Here is a 7500-nt window from a genome sequence, read left to right as displayed (position 1 = left end):
GTCAACCAGGAGCAATGACTTGAAAACAGAAATAGACCAGTTACGCAAGATGTCGCGCTGGCGTACCCAATGAACTCCGTTCGTTGTCAAAATCAACTTGCTATCTGGCAATTGAAAAATATGATTTTTTGCTACACCATTAGCGGAGGACAGTTCTCACTTCTTCAGAATTTGTTTCGAAAACAATAATTCCTGAATTATAGATACATAGAGCTCAGCAGTTATGAAAATATGGAGCATGGCAGTATGAATCCGCTCTTATAGGAACAGGGCGAAACCTTTACCTTCACTCTCCCTTGATGCTGGCCAAGGAAATAAGGACGAAGGAACTGGCTTACCCTTGTCAATTCAAACCCTTGACAGTGGTAGCGTGGCTTTGTTCCAACATTATCATTTCCTTCCAATGTTAATAGAAATTACTAAGGCAAAACATACAAAAATACAAAAAAAGCATGTACTGAAAGCACTTAAAAGGATTAAAGCTTCCGTAAACAAAAAACAAACAAACAAAAAACTAAAAGAAATGATACTCAAGAGTGGAATATCAGGCTGAAGGGTTTAGCAATAAGGACAAAGGCAAAACTAACTGCTGAAGGCTAAAATGAAAATGGGGAAAAAAAAATCTCACAAACCTAAAAGCTAAATACAGCAGTAAAGAAACAGTTTGGTGAAATAAAATATAAAAAAAAGCGTAAATAAAAAAGACCACTCAGACGCCATACTAAGAAACACGAAAAAAGCAAAAAGAATTGAAAAAAAAAAAAATCAGCAAATTAATTAACAAAAACGTTATTTCTGATCTGTTTGAACTCCTAAGCAAAGAATGTCAGGCACTTTACTACTTATCTTTTACCTTCATGATCACTTCCACCGAAGTTCACTGCACTATCTCTCTTTGTTGGTTCGAAAGAATGTAAATATTGCCTCCGTGACGTCAGAGTGCTCCGGAGTTTTGTTTTGCATTGAATAGAGATAGTTCTTATTACAAACAAAAAATTACTATAATGAATTTATGGGGGGAGTGTTTGGCGGGTTGCGTGGATCAGTAAGGACGAGTCTGTTTTACGTTGGTTATATCACCTCTATCTGCTCTAATCTCATCATCGGCAATATCTCTATCTCTAATATATATATCATCTCTATATCTATATCTCTATATATATATAATATATAATTCTATATATATGTGTGTGTGTGTGTGTGTGTGTGTGTGTGTGTTGTGTGTGTGTGAGGGTGTGTGAGTGTGTGTACTATCTATATCTCAATCTATTACTATCATCTCCTCTCATTATATGTGTGTGTGTGAGTGTTTGTGTGTTTGTGTGTTTGTGGGTGTGTGATTGTGGTGTGGTTGTGTGGGTGTATGTGTGTGAGTAGGGAGGTGTGGTGTGAGTGTGTGTTTGGTGTGAGTGTGTGTTTGTGTGTGGTGCGGTGTGTTGTGTACTGTGAGGTGAGTGTCGTGTGTGTATTTTGGGGTGGGTGTGTGTTTTTGTGTATGGTGTGTGAGTGTTAGTGTAGAGTTGTGTGAGTGTTAGTGTGAGTGGTGTGGGTGGGTACTGTGAGAGTGTATGGGTGTAGGTGTGTGTGAGGGTGTGTGAGTGTGTGTGTGTGTGGGTGTGTGGGTGTGTGTGGTGTGTGTAAAGTCTGTGGTTGTGGGAGGGTGTTGAGTGTGTGTGTGAGTGTATGAGTGTGACGTACGTTGTGAGTCTGTGGTTTCAGGTAGAGTGTCTGAGTGTGTTTGTGTTGTGAGTTGTGGTGTGTGTTTGATTTTATTGTGTTTAATATTATTATATTGTGAGGTTGAATGTTTAGATAGAGTGTTCTGATTGAGGGGGACAGTGTGGGGGGGGGGTGGGGGGGGTGGGGTGGAGATGAGATTGTGACTGACTATCACACGCTCTCAATCTCATATATATCTACTATCTCTCTGTAACAATCTCTCACACTCTCTGTTGGTGGTGAGTGTTTGTGTGAGTGCTTTGTGTGTGGTGTGTGTGGTGTGTGGTGTGGTGTATGTGTGTTTGTGTGTGAGTGAGTGTATGTGTATGTGTGTGTGTGTGTTGTGTTGGATATGGGAGTGTGTATGTGTGTGAGTGGTGTGTGTGTGTGGTGTTTGCTGTGTTGTGTGTCGTGTGTTTGAGTGTGTGTGAGTGTTATTTAACATATATCTATATTAAATCAACTATATAATCTATATATATATATCAATATATAATGTGTGTGTGTGTGTGTGTGAAGTGTGTTTGTGTGTGTGTGTGTGTTTGTGTGGTGTTATTGTGTGTGTGAGTGTGTGTAGTGTTTGTGTGTGATCTGTGAAGAGTCTACTCTGTCTGTGTGAGTGGTGAGTGTGTGTGTGTGTTTGTAGTGTGTTTTTGTGTGAGTGGTGTGAATGTGTGAGTGTTGTTTGGAGTTGACTGTGGGATTGTTGTGTGTAGTGTGTGTGTGTGTGTGTGTGTGTGTCTCTATGTCCGTGTGTGTGGTTGTGAGAGTGTGTGCTGTGTTGTGTGTGCTGAGTGTGTGTGTGAGTGGGTGTGTGTTGATGTGTGTGATGTTGTGTGTGTGTGTGTGCTGTGTGTGTGTTGGTTTTCTGTCTCTCTCTCTCTCACTCTCACACTACTCTAATCTATCTGTGTGTGTGTGAGTGTGTGTGAGTGTGTGAGTGTGTTAGGGGGTGGTTGTGTGTGTGTGTGTGAGAGTGTGAGTTGTGTGTAATGTGTGGGTCTGTATGTTGTGTGAGAGTGTGTGTGTGTGAGAGTGTTTTTGTGTGATGTGGTGTCTGTGTTGTGTGTTGTGTGTGTTTTGTGTGTGTGTGTGTGGTTGTGTGTGTGTAGTGTGAGTTGTGGTGGTGTGGGAGGGTGGTGTGTGTGTGTGTGTGTGTGAGTGTGAGTGTGCTGTGGTGTGGGTGTGTGTGTGAGGGTGTGTTTTGAGTGAGTGATTGTTTGTGTGTGTGAGTTGGTGGTTGTATATAAATATCTCTCTATCATCTCTCTCTCTATCATATTATGTATATCTATATATCATATATATATATAATATATATTGTGGGTGTGTGTGTGAGTGTGTGTGTGGTGTGGTGTGTGTGGGAGTGGTGTCTTGTTAGTGTGTGTGGTGTGGTAGTGTGTGTTGTGTGTGTGTGAGAATGTGTGTGTCTGAGTGTTGTGTGTGAGCTGTGTGATTGGTGTGTGTGTGTGTGTGGTGTTGTGTGTGGGGTGAGTTTAAAACTTAAAAAACTACACCAAACAACCCCAAGGTGGAGAGGGGTTGTGGGGGTTGGGGGGGGGGGGGGGGGGGGGGGGAAAAAGTGGGGTTTAGTGTTGTGTGTGGGGTGTGTGTTTGGTTGTGTGGTGATGTGTTGGTAAGTGTGTGGTTGTGTGGGTGTGTGAGTTGTGTGGTCACGGTGTGTGTGTTGGTGGTGTGTGAGGGGTTTTGGGTGGTGTGTGGGGTTTTTGGGGGGTGCACAAAAACCCCCCAACACCAACACACACACACACCACACACACACACACACACAAACAAAATTTTATTTAATATATATAATTAAATATATATATATTTTTATTATATATATATTTTATTTTATGTATTAAATTTAATATATTATTATATAATTTAAAATTTTAATATAATATAATTTTATTTATATTTATAATTTATATATATATATATCGTATATTTTTATATATATATCTTTATTAAAAATAATACATAATATATATATATATATTTATTATAAATATTATATATAGAAGTTATTTATGATTTATTTTTATAATAATTTTAATATATATATAAATTTATAAATTATATATTATATATAAAAATTTTATATATTTTAATATAATATATATTTTTAATTTTATTATTTTTATATAATACTTTTATATACAATATTTAAAATTTTATAATTTTTTATATATTATATATTTATATATTTTTTATATATATATAATATATTATATATTATTACATTTTATTTTTTTGTGGTGTTTGTGTGTGTGTGTTTGTATGTGTAAAAATATATATATATATAAATTTTATAATATATTATATTATATATATATAATATATATATATATACACACACACACACGCATACACACCAGCACACACAGAACACACACACCACTTAATATATTATATTTTATATAATATATATATATATATTATATATATATATATATATTATATGTCATATATATTTGGGTATCTCTCCTCTTCTTCCTCTCCTCTCTCTCTCTCTCTCTTCTCTCTCTCCCCCTCTCTCTCTCTCTTCTCTCTCTTCTTTCTCTCTCCTCTCTATCTGATAATTTATTGTTGTGTTGTGTGTGTGTGTGTGTGGTTGTGTTGTGTGTTTGTGTGCATTTGTGTGTGAGTATCTATTATATATTATATATATATATATATATATATATATATATATATATATATATTATATTATGTTTAATAATATAAAATATTTTTATAATATATATAATATATAATATATTTTATATAATAAAAGTATTAATTTAATATACATACATAATTAATAATTTTATAGTATAATAATATATATTAATTATATTTTATATAATATTATATATTATATAAATATAATATTATTTTAATATATTGTAATATACATTATAGGGTGAGCGGGGGAATGTATGCATGTATGTGATATTTAGTATTATATATAACATACATTTATTAATTATATCTATATATATCTATATTTATATACTATATATATATATATATATTCTATATATATATATATATATATATCTGATATGCTATACATACCCACCTCACACAACAGGTATTTATCCCAGAACTCGGCGCGAACTAAAGATGATGAACAGGTAAACATTTTATGCATTTTTTTCCTTGTTCTAGAAATAAAATATTCATTGTTACACTGACATAACGAACATACTTGATGTGCGCAACGTCCTCTACAGGAAAGGTTCACCACCGGAGTTCTGAACGACACTGCATTTAATCGCGTTATTATCTTTTATATTTGCTGGTGCACCGTATTCGGTCTGTGCTGGGAAGAAGAGAACTGTGATGTGATACATGTTGTCTGTCCACTTACGCCAGTATCTTCATATCAACACCCGTGTTGTTTACATACCTTGCACTTGGACAGAGTTAGCTACTGCAGGGCGATAAAGAATTATCTCCCGTAGCGATGATCATTTCTGTCCCATTCATCTTTTTAATCCTTATTCTTCTTTATCCCCCGATGAAAATTGTTGCCTAGATTATATCGTGTGTTCTCCAGTGTTCATAAATATCCATCTATCAAGTTTGCACTTCCCTTTTTTTACCTGAAATTTCCGCGTTGTAAATTTTTATGAATTTCCGTACTACTCAAAAGCACTTGGCCTGGGTTGATACACAGGGTCTTTATACAGCCACTACCACCGTGCATCTTTGCCTGAACAACCGGCGTTCCATCTTTCTCCAGTGATAACTATCCCCTGCTACCTCTCCTGCACTATGCCATAGCCATCACCGAATTCATATACCACTTTCATAAAACTAGGATTAGACCAATTTAAGTCTGTATCGCGTCCCTGGTTGTAAATGGTTAGCACTTTGGAACTCTGCATCCCACCACTCCGAGTTCGAGTTCGGTTGGGACCCTGTACCAAAATATTTTCGATTCATATTGTCCTCCATAGCAAGCGTTTGTAATCCTATGAAATATGTTCCGGGGAATATCATCTTAAACCGCTTTGACATATCTCTGTTGGTAGAATGGCGGGGTGTAAGGTGATCGTTACTTTTATAGGGGAAGTCGTAAGGCCACCTGTAACCTTTGTTTTGGTAGTCGGACTGCTACCCCCCCCGTCGGAGCTTTATCTTTTTATGTTTGTTGTCAACCGGTATTTCTAGATCCGGTGTACATTAATTCAACATATATTTTTGAGATATGTCGATTCTGATGAGTCTTAGCTTTGGGAAATTCTTGTTTTGCCCTTTTAGTTTATTTTTGCCCTTTCTGATATCTCACTGATCCTAAGCTTAGCATTTTGTACTGTATTATCATAAGTCGCTGTAGCCAGTGGTAGTCGTAGTCGTAGTAGTAAGAGAGTAAAGTAGTAGTAGTATTAGTAGAAGTTGATTGCCGCTGCAGCACCAGCCGCACGTCGTCGTAATAGCAGTAGTAATATTAAGCCAACCCGCCGTCACGCTCGAGGGGGGGGATAGGTAGCTGCAGAAACGGCAGCAGTTACCCCGTAGTCGTAGTATCGTCGTAGAGTAGTCGTAGTCGAAGTGTCACCCAGTAGCCAGAGCCAGCAAGACTCGCGGTAGCAGTAATAGTAGTTGTGGGCTAGTGGTACCCAAAATCTCCTTGACACAAACATCCTTTTCTTAATTGGTCACGTTTCCGATGAGATTCCTTTTTTGGAGATATTACTTTCCTTGTTTTGTTATATTATGGTTGTTAGTCATTATTCTTTATCTATAGATTTATTCCTCCCACATTATTTAATCGATAACTTTCCCGTGTCCACTATTTCCTATCGTAAGTTGCTTCCTCATTCTCTCTATTTTTAACTCTTTATTCCATATGCGTTTATTTCACTTTATCATGCAATTCATCTTGCCATTATCAGTCTTTTACATGATCGGTATACAGTATATGCGTTTTTCTAGATATCCCTTTCGTCTATACAACCATTAAGTCCTAATACTTGCCCTCATTTTTTTCACTTTAAATACCCCCCCCCCCTTGAAAGACGATCATCTTATTATGTCAATTGTCATTTGGACATTTTTTCTACTGACCTATTAGGACCAACCCATCGATGAGCCATGCCCCCCCCCGGTTCCCCCCGCCGAACGCGGCAGCCCTTTGGATTTACCGTTTTCTTAAACACTTTCTGGTCAACTAAGGAAAACGGTAGTAGATTCTTAGGCCCCCGTTAAACTATGATATCTCAGGGTTTTTCACCATTGGATACCTGAGCCCCTGCTTGAAAGGATTTTAACAAATATGCCAACTTACGGCCCATTTCCCTCTTTTTCATAGTTCCACACGAATTCGGGATCGAATAACACTATTAATCTATTATCTATATATATATCTAAATATATAAATATTCTCTATTATATCTCATATATGTTGTGTGTCTGCCTGATTCGATTGTATTTCCCACACACATAACACCCACCCACACCACAGATACGCACGCATACCCCTACACCCAATACATCAATGTACATCTTCTCTTATATACTCTCTATCTCTATATACTATCTATATATATCTATCTTTCTCACACTAATCGATACTGTACCCCATCATTACCCCCTCCCCGCCCCCCCACCCCACACCCCACCCCACCCACCCCTCCCCCCCCACCCCACCCCCCCCGCCCATTCTCTCTACTCTATATTATATATATATATATCTATATATATATACATATAACTTCATATATATATATATATATATATATATATATCATATATAAATATATATATATATATATATATATATAT

The sequence above is a fragment of the Penaeus japonicus genome, unplaced genomic scaffold (assembly GCF_977035675.1).
Source record: "Penaeus japonicus unplaced genomic scaffold, GWHDUDI00000001_assembly GWHDUDI00000013, whole genome shotgun sequence".
NCBI classification, from domain to species: Eukaryota; Metazoa; Arthropoda; class Malacostraca; order Decapoda; family Penaeidae; genus Penaeus; species Penaeus japonicus.
This window is presented reverse-complemented; position numbering follows the sequence as displayed.